The sequence below is a fragment of the Haematobia irritans genome, chromosome 1 (assembly GCF_050003625.1).
Source record: "Haematobia irritans isolate KBUSLIRL chromosome 1, ASM5000362v1, whole genome shotgun sequence".
Taxonomy (NCBI): Eukaryota; Metazoa; Arthropoda; class Insecta; order Diptera; family Muscidae; genus Haematobia; species Haematobia irritans.
Window position 1 is genome coordinate 48,649,425 of NC_134397.1, and position 15,617 is coordinate 48,665,041.

General features: G+C 35.3%; 2 protein-coding genes across 6 annotated transcripts in view; one reads left to right on the top strand and one right to left on the bottom strand.

Annotated features, from left to right (window-relative positions):
• LOC142220845 (uncharacterized) overlaps nt 1-15,617 on the bottom strand; it is a 175,657-nt gene that overhangs the window by 107,870 nt on the left and 52,170 nt on the right. The window contains exon 2 of one of the 4 annotated variants that reach the window (XM_075290221.1): nt 7,716-7,794. The exons of the other annotated variants lie outside the window; for them this stretch is intronic. The gene's annotated coding sequence lies outside the window, so the exon portion shown is untranslated. The remainder of the gene's footprint in view (nt 1-7,715; nt 7,795-15,617) is intronic. 4 annotated transcript variants of the gene reach the window in all.
• sals (sarcomere length short) overlaps nt 1-15,617 on the top strand; it is a 68,961-nt gene that overhangs the window by 1,373 nt on the left and 51,971 nt on the right. The window lies entirely within an intron of this gene.

The following is a 15,617-nucleotide window of genomic DNA, read 5'->3' on the forward strand; positions in this document are numbered from 1 at the left end:
TTAAGAAACAAGTAAGGAAAGTCTAAAGTCGGGCGGGGGGGGCCGATTATATTATACCCTGGACCACTTTGTAGATCTAAATTTTCGATACCATACAGCGTTGCCAGAATTGTTTCACCAAAAACCGCTAGATTTGTCCAAAAAACTAGCCAAAAAAAGCTAAAAAATGTTTAAAAAAAATAGCTAGAAAAAAAGCTAAATTTGTTTGTATCAAAAGTCACATTTTTGATTGAAATTTAACAAACTTAAAGGCTTTATTTCACTTAAAATGCATATTACTTTAATTGTATTCATTTTATTTCCATTTCTGTGAGACTGTAAGAAAATCTATGTCATATTAGCTCTGTTTGCGTACTCGATACATTTTGATTACTATCACAATTTTTTACTGGAAGTCCTTCATTTATATTTCCTAGTAAAAACTTTTTTCCCGGTAAACTTGCAATTATCAGCTGGTTAATCATCAACAAGTCCAATATCACATAGAACTGCATTAGAAAATATCAATATATTTTAACTGAATTAATGATAAATTCGTGAACGTGTACACTTCTCCTAATATTACCCAAGAGAATATTACCCATTCTAACTGTCTTGCATGTATATACTGAATAACTTTTATTCGAAAATTTCCCATTCAAACCTATTGTCCAATTTCCGTAAATGTAAATCCATTCCATTAATAAATAGCAGATTTGTTTTGATCCTATCACTACGAATTTTTTATTGCATTTTTTTGCTGTTAAAAAAATAATACCACATTCAAAACTTTATTTCCTTAATTTTTTCTATGTTCGGTTCCAAAGATTTTGTACACTAATGATTTTGGTATTGATTCAGAGTCAAATTTGAATTTATTCGTTTTTTCAGTTTTTTCTTCATGAGCTATACAGTGCTTTAAAAACGTGCTAACGACAACTTAAATTTCCAAATTCAGACTCGACTTTAAGTAGAAATTATTCTGTGTATACGTTTTTAACATAAAATGTTGAAAAACCTCTTCTATTTGTGGTTTGTGGTCAAGATACAAAAACTCCACAAATTTAAGGACTATTTAATTAATTTTAAGAATTTTTTAAAATGACCCTAGCCTTCATGAAAAGATACCCATTTTTAAGTTGAATCACTTAACTATGAGGACAAAACGATTTTATCGGCTTTTGGACAAGGAAAACAGTCTATAACATATAAGAGAAATTCACAAATGCTATTATAACCAAAATTCTCGTTCGTAAGACATGAAAACTTTGGCCTCATGACAATATTTTTTCTGTGTACAAAGCAATTCACATCTACTATTTTAATTTAGTAATATCATAATAACTTTAGAATACGTATTAAAATAACATAAAAAGGATAAACGAGTCAAATGCTATTATTCCTAATAATTTACTGACAGTTTATATAAGAAATTTGTATGGTAATAGTAGATTTAAAGTTTACGATAATTTTTATGAATACGAGGCAAAAACTTTACAACAAGGTGTATTTGCTGCAAATTATTAAGGCTTCAATTGAACTTTGAAATATGCGGAAAACCTTATTCTGGCAGCAAGACTTAGATAAAAATGAAGTTTTATCCATATTTCAATAGGAACATGTCGAAAATAAAAAAAGCCAAAAATGGCTAAAAGGGTCATGAAAAAAAGCCAGAAAAAAAGCTAAAAGCTAAATGGATTTTTTTCCCGCTAAACGTCTTCAAAAAAAGCCAAATCTAGCGGGAAAAAAGCTAAATTGGCAACGCTGATACCATATCACATCCGTCAAATGTGTTGGGGGCTATTTATAAAGGTTTGTCCCAAATATATACAATTAAATATAACTCGATCTGGACAGAATTTGATAGACTTCTACAAAATCTATAGACTCAAAATTTAAGTCGGCTAATGCACTAGGGTGGAGCACAATTTTAGTAAAAAACAAGTAAGGAAAGTCTAAAGTCGGGCGGGGACGACTATATTATACCCTGCACCACTTTGTACATCTAAATTTTCGATACCATATCACATCCGTCAAATGTGTTGAGTGCTATATATAAAGGTTTGTCCCAAATACATACACTGAAAAAAAAGCATACTCGGTTCCAAAGATTTTGTCTTTACTTTAAAAAATTTGGTATTGATTCCGAGCCAAAGAAGCGAATAATACATGTAAGGATACTTTTAAGACACAATTCTCTTTTAAATTTAGGTTTTGTGTACTTGCTTCTAGGAAGCAAACTTTAATTTTTCGCTTTTTCAGCTTTTTTTCTTCATATGCTATAAAAGTCCTTTAAAAACGAGTTAACGGCGACTTTATTTTCCAAATTAAGACTCGACTTCCAGTAGAAATTATGCTATGTTTGAGGTAAAAATCTTTTTTAAAATAAAGTTTTGAAAAGCATGTCCTATATTTGAACGATTTTTTGCTTTGTAGTCAAGATGTCAAAAGACAACAAATTTAAAGAAAATTTCATTAAATTTAAAGAATTTTTCTGAATTATTAAAGTCAAGTTGACCTTAGCCTATAAATTTTTTCTTTCATGTTAAGATACCAATTTTTAAGTCAAATCACTTAATTATAAGGACAATACGACTTCATTGAAAAGTTTATCGACTTTTGGACAAGGAAAATAACTTTATTTTAGAGAAATTCGTCTTCTACGCTAAGCAAAATTTGTATTCGTATTTTAAAGACATGAAATCTTTGACCTCACGACAATATTTTTTTCAGTGTACATTTAAATATCTCTCGATCGGGACAGAATTTGAGAGACTTTTACAAAATCTATAGACTCATAATTTAAGTTGGCTAATGCACTAGGGTGGAATACAATGTAAAAAAAAATAAATGTAAAAACAAGTATATACAGCAGTAAGTTCGGCCGGGCCGAATCTTAAATACCCACCACCATGAACCATATATTAGGGTTTCCTTTGAAATTTCAGGAGGGCTTGAGGACTTGAGAACACTTCCCGAAGATAAATTTAAAGATTTCACCTATGAGGACTATATCAGATTCTGGATTTATAAGAACCATTTTTGTTTTAGACAGGAATCATTAACATCTCTTGTAAGTGTGCAAGAAAATTATAAAATAACGTCTTGATTTGAAATCTTAAATCTGTAGAAGTACAATCTGGAAATTTTGCATTGAGTTTCAAGCAAATTTCATGATCAGTGCGCTTTCTACACCCTCAAGAAGTGAAGTCGGTCTATATGGAGGCATTACCAAATGGACCGATAAAAACTTAATCCGATACACGTTTTTGTGAACCTAAAATACCAGAATATTTACAATTTAAGGCAAATCAGATAAAAACTACGGTTGCTAGAAACCCAAGGAGTTAAATCGGGAGATCGTTCCTATGGGAGCTATACTAAAATATGGACCGATACTCATCGTTTTCGGCACACCTCTTTATGACCCGAAAATAAAGGGTGATTTGTTAGGAGCTTGATAACTTTTTTTTTAAAAAAACGCATAAAATTTGCAAAATCTCATCGGTTCTTTATTTGAAACGTTAGATTGGTCCATGACATTTACTTTTTGAAGATAATTTCATTTAAATGTTGACCGCGGCTGCGTCTTAGGTGGTCCATTCGGAAAGTCCAATTTTGGGCAACTTTTTCGAGCATTTCGGCCGGAATAGCCCGAATTTCTTCGGAAATGTTGTCTTCCAAAGCTGGAATAGTTGCTGGCTTATTTCTGTAGACTTTAGACTTGACGTAGCCCCACAAAAAATAGTCTAAAGGCGTCAAATCGCATGATCTTGGTGGCCAACTTACCGGTCCATTTCTTGAGATGAATTGTTCTCCGAAGTTTTCCCTCAAAATGGCCATAGAATCGCGAGCTGTGTGGCATGTAGCGCCATCTTGTTGAAACCACATGTCAACCAAGTTCAGTTCTTCCATTTTTGGCAACAAAAAGTTTGTTAGCATCGAACGATAGCGATCGCCATTCACCGTAACGTTGCGTCCAACGGCATCTTTGAAAAAATACGGTCCAATGATTCCACCAGCGTACAAACCACACCAAACAGTGCATTTTTCGGGATGCATGGGCAGTTCTTGAACGGCTTCTGGTTGCTCTTCACTCCAAATGCGGCAATTTTGCTTATTTACGTAGCCATTCAACCAGAAATGAGCCTCATCGCTGAACAAAATTTGTCGATAAAAAAGCGGATTTTCTGCCAACTTTTCTAGGGCCCATTCACTGAAAATTCGACGTTGTGGCAGATCGTAAGTCTATTCATGATGAAATGTCAAAGCATACTGAGCATCTTTCTCTTTGACACCATGTCTGAAATCCCACGTGATCTGTCAAATACTAATGCATGAAAATCCTAACCTCAAAAGAATCACCCTTTACCTCTAGATTTCCAATTTCAAGCAAATAGGATATAAACTTCGGATTCCAGAAGCCCAAGAAGTAAAATCGGGAAATCGGTCTATATGGGGTCTATACCAAAATATGGACCGATACACACCTCTTTATGGTCCTAAAATACCTCTTAGATTTCCAATTTCAGACAAATTGGATAAAAACTACGGTTTCTATAAGCCCAAGGCCCCAAATCGGGAGGTCGTTTTATATGGGGACCATACCAACACATGGACCGATACTCACAATTTTTGGCACACGTATTTGTGCTCCTACAATACCTCTAGAATTCCAATTTCAGGTAAATTGAATAAAAACTGCGGTTTCTATAAGCCGAAGAAGTAAAATCGGGAGATCAGTCTATATTGGGGCTATACCAAAATATGGACCGATATTCACAATTTTTGGCACACGTATTTGTGGTCCTACAATACCTCTACATTTCCAATTTCAGGTAAATTGAATAAAAATTGCGGTTTCTATAAGCCCAAGAAATAAAATCGGGAGATCGGTCTATATGGGGCTATACCAAAACATGGACCGATACTCACCATTTTTGGCACACCTCTTTATGGTCATAAAATACCTCTAGATTTCAAATTTCAGGCAAATTGCATAAAAACTACGATTTCTATAAGCCCAAGACCCCAAATCGGGAGGTCGGTTTATATGGGGACTATAACCTCGACCGATATAGCCCATCTTCGAACTTGACCTGCCTGCAGACAAAAGACGAGTTTGTGCCAAATTTCAGCACGAAATTTCAGACGGACATCGTTATATCGTCTTAGAATTTCTCCCTGATCAAGAATATATATACTTTATATAGTCGGAAATCGATATTTCGATGTGTTACAAACGGAATGACAAACTTATTATACCCCCGTCACCATCTCATGGTGGTGGGTATAAAAATATGGGAAACATTTAAATCTGAAGCAGTTTTAGGAAACTTCGCAAAAGTTTATTTATGATTTATCGCTCGGTATATATGTATTAGAAGTTTAGGAAAATTAGAGTCATTTTTACAACTTTTCGATTAAGCAGTGGCGATTTTACAAGGAAAATGTTGGTATTTTGACCATTTTTGTCGAAATCAGAAAAACATATATATGGGAGATATATCTAAATCTGAATCGATTTCAACTAAATTTGGCACGCATAGCTATAAGGCTAATTCTACACCCTGTACAAAATTTCAATTAAATCGGAGCAAAAAATTGGCCTCTGTAGTCATATGAGTGTAAATCGGGCGAAAGCTATATATGGGAGCTATATCTAAATCTGAACCGATTTCAACCAAATTTGGCACGCATAGCTATAATGCTAATTCTACTCCCTGTGCAAAATTTCAACTAAATCGGAGTTAAAAATTGGCCTCTGTGTTCATATGAGTGTAAATCGGGCGAAAGCTATATATGGGAGATATATCTAAATCTGAACCGATTTCAATAAAATTTGGCACACTTGACTACACTAATAATTGTACTCCTAGTGCAAAATTTCAACCAAATTGGGGTAAAACTCTGACTTCTGGGACCGTATTAGTCCATATCGGGCGAAAGATATATATGGGAGTTATATCTAAATCTGAACCGATTTCAATAAAATTTGGCACACTTGACTATAGTACTAATTGTTCTTCTTGAGCAAAATGTTAGCAAATTATGGTAAAACTCTGGCTGCTGGGTCCATATTAGTGTATATCGGGCGAAAGATATATATGGGAGCTATATCTAAATCTGAACCGATTTCTTCCAACATCAATAGGGTTCTATTCTGACCCAAATTAGGAACATGTGCCAAATTTGAAGGCGATTGAACTTAAATTGCGACCTAGACTTTGATCACAAAAATGTGTTCGCAGTCAGACGGATGGACAGACGGACGGATGGACGGACGGACGGACAGACGGACATGTTTATATCGACTCAGGGACCCACCCTGAGCATTATTTCCAAAGACACCATGTGTCTATCTCGTCTCCTTCTGGGTGTTACAAACATATGCACTAACTTATAATACCCTGTTCCACAGTGTGGCGCAGGGTATAAATATGGGAAAATATTTAAATCTGAAGCAATTTTAAGGAAACTTCGCAAAAGTTTATTTATGATTTATCGCTCAATATATATGTATTAGAAGTTTAGGAAAATGATGTATTAGAAGTTTAGGAAAATTAGATTTGTACAACTTTTCGAATAAGCAGTGGCGATGTTACAAGGAAAATGTTGGTATTTTGACCGTTTTTGTCGAAATCAGAAAAACATATATATGGGAGCTATATCTTAATCTGAACCAATTTCAACCAAATTTGGCACACATAGCTACAATGCCAATTCTACTCCCTGTGCAAAATTTCAACTAAATCGGAGTTAAAAATTGGCCTCTGTGGTCATATGAGTGTAAATCGGGCGAAAGCTATATATGGGAGATATATCTAAATCTGAACCGATTTCAACCAAATTTGGCACGCATATCTACAATGCTAATTCTACTCCCTGTGCAAAATTTCAATTAAATCGGAGTAAAAGATTGGCCACTGTGGTCATATGAGCGTAAATCGGGCGAACGATATATATGGGAGCTATATCTAAATCTGAACCGATTTCAACCAACTTTGGCATGCATAGCTACAATGCTATTTCTACTCCCTGTGCAAAATTTCAATTAAATCGGAGTAAAGGATTGGCCACTGTGGTCATATGAGTGTAAATCGGGCGAACGATATATATGGGAGCTATATCTAAATCTGAACCGATTTCAATAAAATTTGGCACACTTGACTACACTACTAATTGTAGTCCTAGTGCAAAATTACAAACCAAATTGGGGTAAAACTCTGACTTCTGGGACCGTTGTTCTTCTTGAGCAAAATGTTAAGCAAATTAAGGTAAAACTCTGGCTTCTGGGGCCATACATGTCCATATCGGGCGAAATATATATGGGAGCTATATCTAAATCTGGACCGATTACTTCCAAAATCAATAGGGTTCTATTATGAGCCAAAACACATACTTGTGCCAAATTTGAAGTCGATTGGACTAAAACTGCCACCTAGACTTTGATTACAAAAATGTGTTCACGGACAGACGGACATGGATATATGGACTCAGGAGCCCACCCTAAGCATTTTTGCCAAATACACCATGTGTCTATCTCGTCTCCTTCTCGGTGTTGCAAACATATGCACTAACTTATAATACCCTGTTCCACAGTGTGGCGCAGGGTATAAATATACATTCATATATCACAATTTTTGTCCATTTCCAGTTTATCGAGATAAATGTGACAAATTGACAAGCCCAATCTTGGATTAGAACTATTCACAAGCAAAAAAATAATTACTTACATTCAAAGATTTTGACATTCCCTGAAGGATTTTGGCATTGATTCCGTGCCAATGATACGGCTTCTTTTAAATCTGAGCTCTGTAATATTAAAAAAAAAAAAGTTCGGCCAGGCCGAATCTTATATACCCTCCACCATGGATTGCGTAGAAACTTCTACGAAAGACTGCCATCCACAATCCAATTACTTGGGTTGTGGTAATACCTACCGATGGTAAGCTAACTTAAAACTTCTTAACATAGTCTTCTAAACTAAGTTAGTCCATACGTGGTATATATTAGACAAAAAAGGTATGTATAGGTAAGTCTAAAAGTAATTACGAATCGATATGGACGTTTGCACGGTACTTAGAGAGTCAGAATTGAAATATGGGGGTCGCTTATATGGGGGCTATATACAATTATGAACTTGATATGGACCAATTTTTGTGTGATTGGGGATCGATTTATCTGAGGGCTATATATATCTATAGGGCTATATATATATGGACCTAGACCGGATGAAATTTGCTCCTCCAAGAGGCTCAAAAAACCAAATCTCGGGATCGGTTTATATGCACTGAAAAAAATATTGTCGTGAGGTCAAAGATTTCATGTCTTTAAAATACGAATGCAAATTTTGCTTAGGACAGAACACGCATTTCTGTAACATAAAGTTTTTTTCCTTGTCCAAAAGTCGATAAACTTATCAATGAAGTTGTATTGTCCTTATAATTAAGTGGTTTGACTTAAAAATTGGTATCATAACATGAAAGGAGAAATGTTTGGGCTAAGGTCAACTTAACTTTAATAGTTCAGAAAAATTCTTTTAATTTAATGAAATTGTCTTTAAATTTGTTTTTTTGCATCTTGACTACGAAGCAAAAAATCGTTCAAATATAGAATATGTTTTTCAACTCTTTATTTTAAAGACGTTTTTTACTTGAAACATAGCATAATTTCTATTGGAAGTCGAGTCTTAATTTGAAAAATAAAGTTGTCGTTAACTCGTTTTTTAAGGACTTTGATAGCATATGAAGAGAAAAGGCTGAAAAAGCAGAAAATTAAAATTTGCTTCCAAGAACCAAGTACACAGAACCCAAATTTATAGGAGAATTGTGTCTTAAAAGTATCCTTACCTGTACTCTCCGCTTCTTTGGCTCGGAATCAATACCAACATTTTTAAAGTAAATACAAAATCTTCGGAACCGGGCAAGTGGGAGCTATATATCAGAGAATGAAGCCGACCCATTTTTGTCGGCGGCGGCGGACACTAAATTTTTGCCTCCGGCGGCGGCGGCTTGACGGCTGAGCCGATATAAATTTGTTCACTCGGCGGCGGACAATTATCCATTATAAAATCAATTTGAAGTTAATCGAATGGTAATGAGATTAGTTGTACAACCTATCTTACAAACAAATTTTTGCTAAATTATTATAGCAGATTAAATATGATTGGTTGTGTTCAAAATTTTGGAAAAAATACGACAATTTAATAAACATTTTTCTGATTTAAGTCGATATTTTTGATTACTTGGTGGCTAAATTTGAGTCGAGATGAGTCGACATATTCGGCGGCGGCGTCGACTGGCAAAAAATGGTCGGCGGCGACTGAAATCGGCGGCGCGACTCGGCGGCTTCATTCTCTGCTATATATAATTATGGACTGATATGGACCAATACCTGCATGGTTGTTAGAGACCATATACTAACACCACGTACTAAATTTCAATCAGATCGAATGAATTTTACTTCTTCAAAAGGCACCGGAGGTCAAATCTGGGGATAGGTTTATATGGGGCTATATATAATTATAGACCTTTCATGGTTGTTAGAGACCACATAACTAACATCACGTACCAAATTTCAACCGAATCGGATGAATTTTGCTCTACCAAGGGGCTCCGTAGGTCCAATCTGGGGATCGGTTTATACGGGGGCTATATAAAGGGTGATTTGTTAAGAGCTTGATAACTTTTTTTTTTTAAAAAACGCATAAAATTTGCAAAATCTCATCGGTTCTTTATTTGAAACGTTAGATTGGTCCATGACATTTACTTTCTGAAGATAATTTCATTTAAATGTTGACCGCGGCTGCGTCTTAGGTGGTCCATTCGGAAAGTCCAATTTTGGGCAACTTTTTCGAGCATTTCGGCCGGAATAGCCCGAATTTCTTCGGAAATGTTGTCTTCCAAAGCTGGAATAGTTGCTGGCTTATTTCTGTAGACTTTAGACTTGACGTAGCCCCACAAAAAATAGTCTAAAGGCGTCAAATCGCATGATCTTGGTGGCCAACTTACCGGTCCATTTCTTGAGATGAATTGTTCTCCGAAGTTTTCCCTCAAAATGGCCATAGAATCGCGAGCTGTGTGGCATGTAGCGCCATCTTGTTGAAACCACATGTCAACCAAGTTCAGTTCTTCCATTTTTGGCAACAATAAGTTTGTTAGCATCGAACGATAGCGATCGCCATTCACCGTAACGTTGCGTCCAACAGAATCTTTGAAAAAATACGGTCCAATGATTCCACCAGCGTACAAACCACACCAAACAGTGCATTTTTCGGGATGCATGGGCAGTTCTTGAACGGCTTCTGGTTGCTCTTCACTCCAAATGCGGCAATTTTGCTTATTTACGTAGCCATTCAACCAGAAATGAGCCTCATCGCTGAACAAAATTTGTCGATAAAATAGCGGATTTTCTGCCAACTTTTCTAGGGCCCATTCACTGAAAATTCGACGTTGTGGCAGATCGTAAGTCTATTCATGATGAAATGTCAAAGCATACTGAGCATCTTTCTCTTTGACACCATGTCTGAAATCCCACGTGATCTGTCAAATACTAATGCATGAAAATCCTAACCTCAAAAGAATCACCCTTTATAATTATGGACCGATTTCGACGAATTTTTGCATGGGTGTTTGAGGCCATATATTAACACCACGTACCAAATTTCAACTGAATTAGATGAATTTTGCTCTTCCAAGAGCCTTCGGAGGTCAAATCTGGACCAATTCCTGCATGGTTGTTAGAGACAATAGAGAAAATGCGGGGACTCTAAGAGAAGCAAATTTCATCCGATCCAGCTGAAATTTGGTATATGGTGTCAGCATATGGTATCTAACAACTATGCAGAAAGTGGTCCACATCGGTTAATAATTATATATAGCCCCGATATAAACCGATCACCCCATTTGGCTTGCGGAGCCTCTAAGAGAAGCAAATTTCATCCGATCCGGCTGAAATTTGGAACATGGTGTAAGTATATGGTCTCTAATGACCATGCAAAAATTGGTCGAAATCGCTCCATACACGCAAAGAAAAAAAAACGTTTGGAAAACGTGTACCGAAAACGTTTTTCTTTTGTTAGAGTTTTATGAATTGCTTCGAAAATTTTAAACTTTTATCACCAAAAAAATTCGTTTGTTACAAAATTTTTATTTTTTCAATAAAAAAAGTTATTTTTGAAACAAAAACACAGTCCATTTCGTTTATATCAAACACTGTTCTTTTCTGACTTCAGGTCTTTAATAAGACACATTTTAAAGTTCAAAATTTAATATACTACAATGTAATGTTGAACATTTTTTTCGGAATCTTCCGAATATATGTAAAAAAAAAACAAAAAAAAAACTTTGGTCGAAGCAGGGATCGAACCACGACCCTTGGCATGCAAGTCGGACGTAGCAACCACTGCTTGGCACCATGGAGCAGTGGTTGCTACGTCCTAAATGTTTGTTTCTGTTAAATAAACTTTGTTTATTCGGTTCGTGGGCGCCGCAAGCTATGCTATATAAATATAACTTATATGGATAATTATCTATTGATGACCATAACAGGTGCATAGCTCAGTGGTTAGTGTGTTGGGTTACAAAGTGCATGGTCCGCGGTTCGATTCTCCGTCCAGGCGAAAGGTAAAAAAAAATTTTAAAAATTTATAAAATTGTATAATTTCTTCTACATTGTTTGTGTTACAGGAAAAGGTGTTAAGAACTAAAAACCTCGTGGATGTGAGAAAGATGTGAGGGAAAATGCAATTAGCAAGAAAACAATGTTTTTTGTTTTTGAGTTAGTCTTTTTGAAATTGTTTTTACATCCTGGAAAAGAATAAACGTTTATCACAAAAAGTATATACTTTTCTTCCAAATACACTTCCTTACAGCGAAAAGCAAATGAGAAACGAACTTTGTTTGTCTAAAATTTCGTTTGGGAGGAAAGAATTATTTTTTTGCGTGTAATTATATATAGCCCCCATATAAACCGATCCCCAGATTTGGCTTTGACTAGCACAATGTACCAAATTTGAACTGACTCGGAACTTCGATTCATCTGAGAAGGGACCGTACTCCATTGGGTTTTGCTTCAGATAAGATGCTCCTTTGCAAATTCGATGCGGGATTGTACATTTTTATTAAAAATAAAAAGTTTTTTTTTTGCACTTCGGTATGATATTAAGACACCTTCAACAGCTCTTCTTTGGATTGATCCTTTTTTATTAATCGGAATCAAAATCCAAAATCCCAAAGGGTAGGTCAAAATCAGTGGATCTAAAGGGTGATTCTTTTGAGGTTAGGATTTTCATGCATTAGTATTTGACAGATCACGTGGGATTTCAGACATGGTGTCAAAGAGAAAGATGCTCAGTATGCTTTGACATTTCATCATGAATAGACTTACTAACGAGCAACGCTTGCAAATCATTGAATTTTATTACCAAAATCAGTGTTCGGTTCGAAATGTGTTTCGCGCTTTACGTCCGATTTATGGTCTACATAATCGACCAAGTGAGCAAACAATTAATGCGATTGTGACCAAGTTTCGCACTCAGTTTACTTTATTGGACATTAAACCAACCACACGAATGCGTACAGTGCGTACAGAAGAGAATATTGCGTCTGTTTCTGAGAGTGTTGCTGAAGACCGTGAAATGTCGATTCGTCGCCGTTCGCAGCAATTGGGTTTGTGTTATTCGACCACATGGAAGATTTTACGCAAAGATCTTGGTGTAAAACCGTATAAAATACAGCTCGTGCAAGAACTGAAGCCGAACGATCTGCCACAACGTCGAATTTTCAGTGAATGGGCCCTAGAAAAGTTGGCAGAAAATCCGCTTTTTTATCGACAAATTTTGTTCAGCGATGAGGCTCATTTCTGGTTGAATGGCTACGTAAATAAGCAAAATTGCCGTATTTGGAGTGAAGAGCAACCAGAAGCCGTTCAAGAACTGCCCATGCATCCCGAAAAATGCACTGTTTGGTGTGGTTTGTACGCTGGTGGAATCATTGGACCGTATTTTTTCAAAGATGCTGTTGGACGCAACGTTACGGTGAATGGCGATCGCTATCGTTCGATGCTAACAAACTTTTTGTTGCCAAAAATGGAAGAACTGAACTTGGTTGACATGTGGTTTCAACAAGATGGCGCTACATGCCACACAGCTCGCGATTCTATGGCCATTTTGAGGGAAAACTTCGGAGAACAATTCATCTCAAGAAATGGACCGGTAAGTTGGCCACCAAGTTCATGCGATTTGACGCCTTTAGACTATTTTTTGTGGGGCTACGTCAAGTCTAAAGTCTACAGAAATAAGCCAGCAACTATTCCAGCTTTGGAAGACAACATTTCCGAAGAAATTCGGGCTATTCCGGCCGAAATGCTCGAAAAAGTTGCCCAAAATTGGACTTTCCGAATGGACCACCTAAGACGCAGCCGCGGTCAACATTTAAATGAAATTATCTTCAAAAAGTAAATGTCATGGACCAATCTAACGTTTCAAATAAAGAACCGATGAGATTTTGCAAATTTTATGCGTTTTTTTTTTAAAAAAAGTTATCAAGCTCTTAACAAATCACCCTTTATGTAACCTCACAAAAAAAAATTGGATTCAATCATGAAATTAATTGATCCAATTAATTTTAATTTAAATGTCTTCAATCACAGAAATGATAGTATCAGTCAACTAAGTCAATTAAAAAATTAATTGATCCAATTAAATAATTATTTGAAGAATTAAAAAATTAATTGATATCATCACTTTTTGTGATTAATTTTTGTTTTATTTAAAAATTTGTTGAACCAATTAACTTTTTAATTGAGTATTTTGAAAACTTCAATAAAAATTTAAGCTGGAATTATTTTGGTGAAAATTTTTTCTGTGCTTGTTTGAGTGTAAAGATTTTTCAATTGCAATTTTATGTTACAAACTTTTTGTGTAGCACAATTTCCTACTTTCTATTCTGTCAAATAATTCGTTTTCTTTATTGCAAAAATATTTAAAATAACATAAAATTGTTTCTGTTAAAATCCAAAATACTATGATCGGAATTTAATTTAAACAAAGAAAATTTGAATAATATTTTATGCCAATGAGAGTGTAAATCATTTTCCCATAGTGAAAGATTTAATGTAGGCAACTGCTAACTGCTACATACATTATAATTAGTGGACAGTGGGACAAATGGTTATATTATGCAAAAATCTTCGAATACGATTTCCTTTGTGTTTCATTACCTTGGAATTTAAAAATCTTTACGTATGACATCATAATGTTTGCAAATTGAAAAAGAAGAAAATTATATTAATTCAATCTATCGCATTTTCAATAAAGTGTTTTTTTTTTCGTACACACAAAAAAAACTAGGTCACTGTCAGCACCTGCTAGCTTCTCCGTACAAATCTAAACATCGCCCAAAACAAATTTCATACCAATCCATATGAGAATTTTGGTATTCTTTAGATTTGTGCAGTGTGGCAGGCTGATGCTAGTGGTTTTCATGCAGAAAAGATTGGAATGAAAGGCGCAGCGATATCAAACCAGCTATTGGGGGCGGAGGGGTGCGACACCCGGAGTAGAGTGTAAAAAGTTTCCTTGTTAATGAAAATTTGTTCGAAAACGAAATAATTAAAAGAAAACAAATGTGATTATTTTATATAAACAATGTGAGGCTATTTTCACAGTTTTCCACCACAACAACATCAACAACAACAAAATAATTAACAACAACAAAATTTTTTCCAAAACATTATGTACAGCAAGTACATGCTCAGTACGGCGAATATGTAGCAAAATTAAACGAATATAAATCCACTAGACTTGAAAATCATACATACGTATATATTTATAAGTTAACATGTATGAGAAATATATTCCCAGCAAGCATATTGGCAAGCGTTTTGTAAATTATGATTGCAGCAATCTTGCATAAATAAGAGTTTTTGCTATTTGTTTGCAAATGCAAGTGTTTTGCAAACATTGTTTACAGTTGACTCGTAAATGCAATTGTTTTCTAAAATTAAACAAAACTTGTCATTCTTGGCGTTGAAAATTGTGCCAAAAAGTAGTGCAAATAAATTGTATCAAATTAATTATTAAAAGGTGAGTTTCTATTAATTTAATGCCTACAGAAAAAAATTAATTTTCAAACTTATTTCCATATCCAGATCTGAATCTGATAACGATTTTGTAATTCAAGGACTAAGGATACAAGACATGCATACATAAGTTATTCTATAAGCCGCTTCAATCATCCCTTTTTATACCCACCACCATAGAATGGTGACGGAGGTATAATAAGTTTGTCATTCCGTTTGTAACACATCGAAATATAGATTTCCGACTATATAAAGTAAATATATTTTTGTCTGTCTGTCTGTTGTAATCATGCTACAGTCTTCAATAATGAAGCAATCGTGCTGAAATTTTGCACAAACTCGTCTTTTGTCTGCAGGCAGGTCAAGTTCGAAGATGGGCTATATCGGTCCAGGTTTTGATATAGTCCCAATATAAACCGACCTCCCGATTTGGGGTCTTGGGCTTATAGAAATCGTAGTTTTTATTCAATTTGCCTGAAATGGTGAGTACCGGTTCATGTTTTGGTATAGCCCCCATATTGCCCGATCTCCCGATTTTACTTCTTGGCCTTATA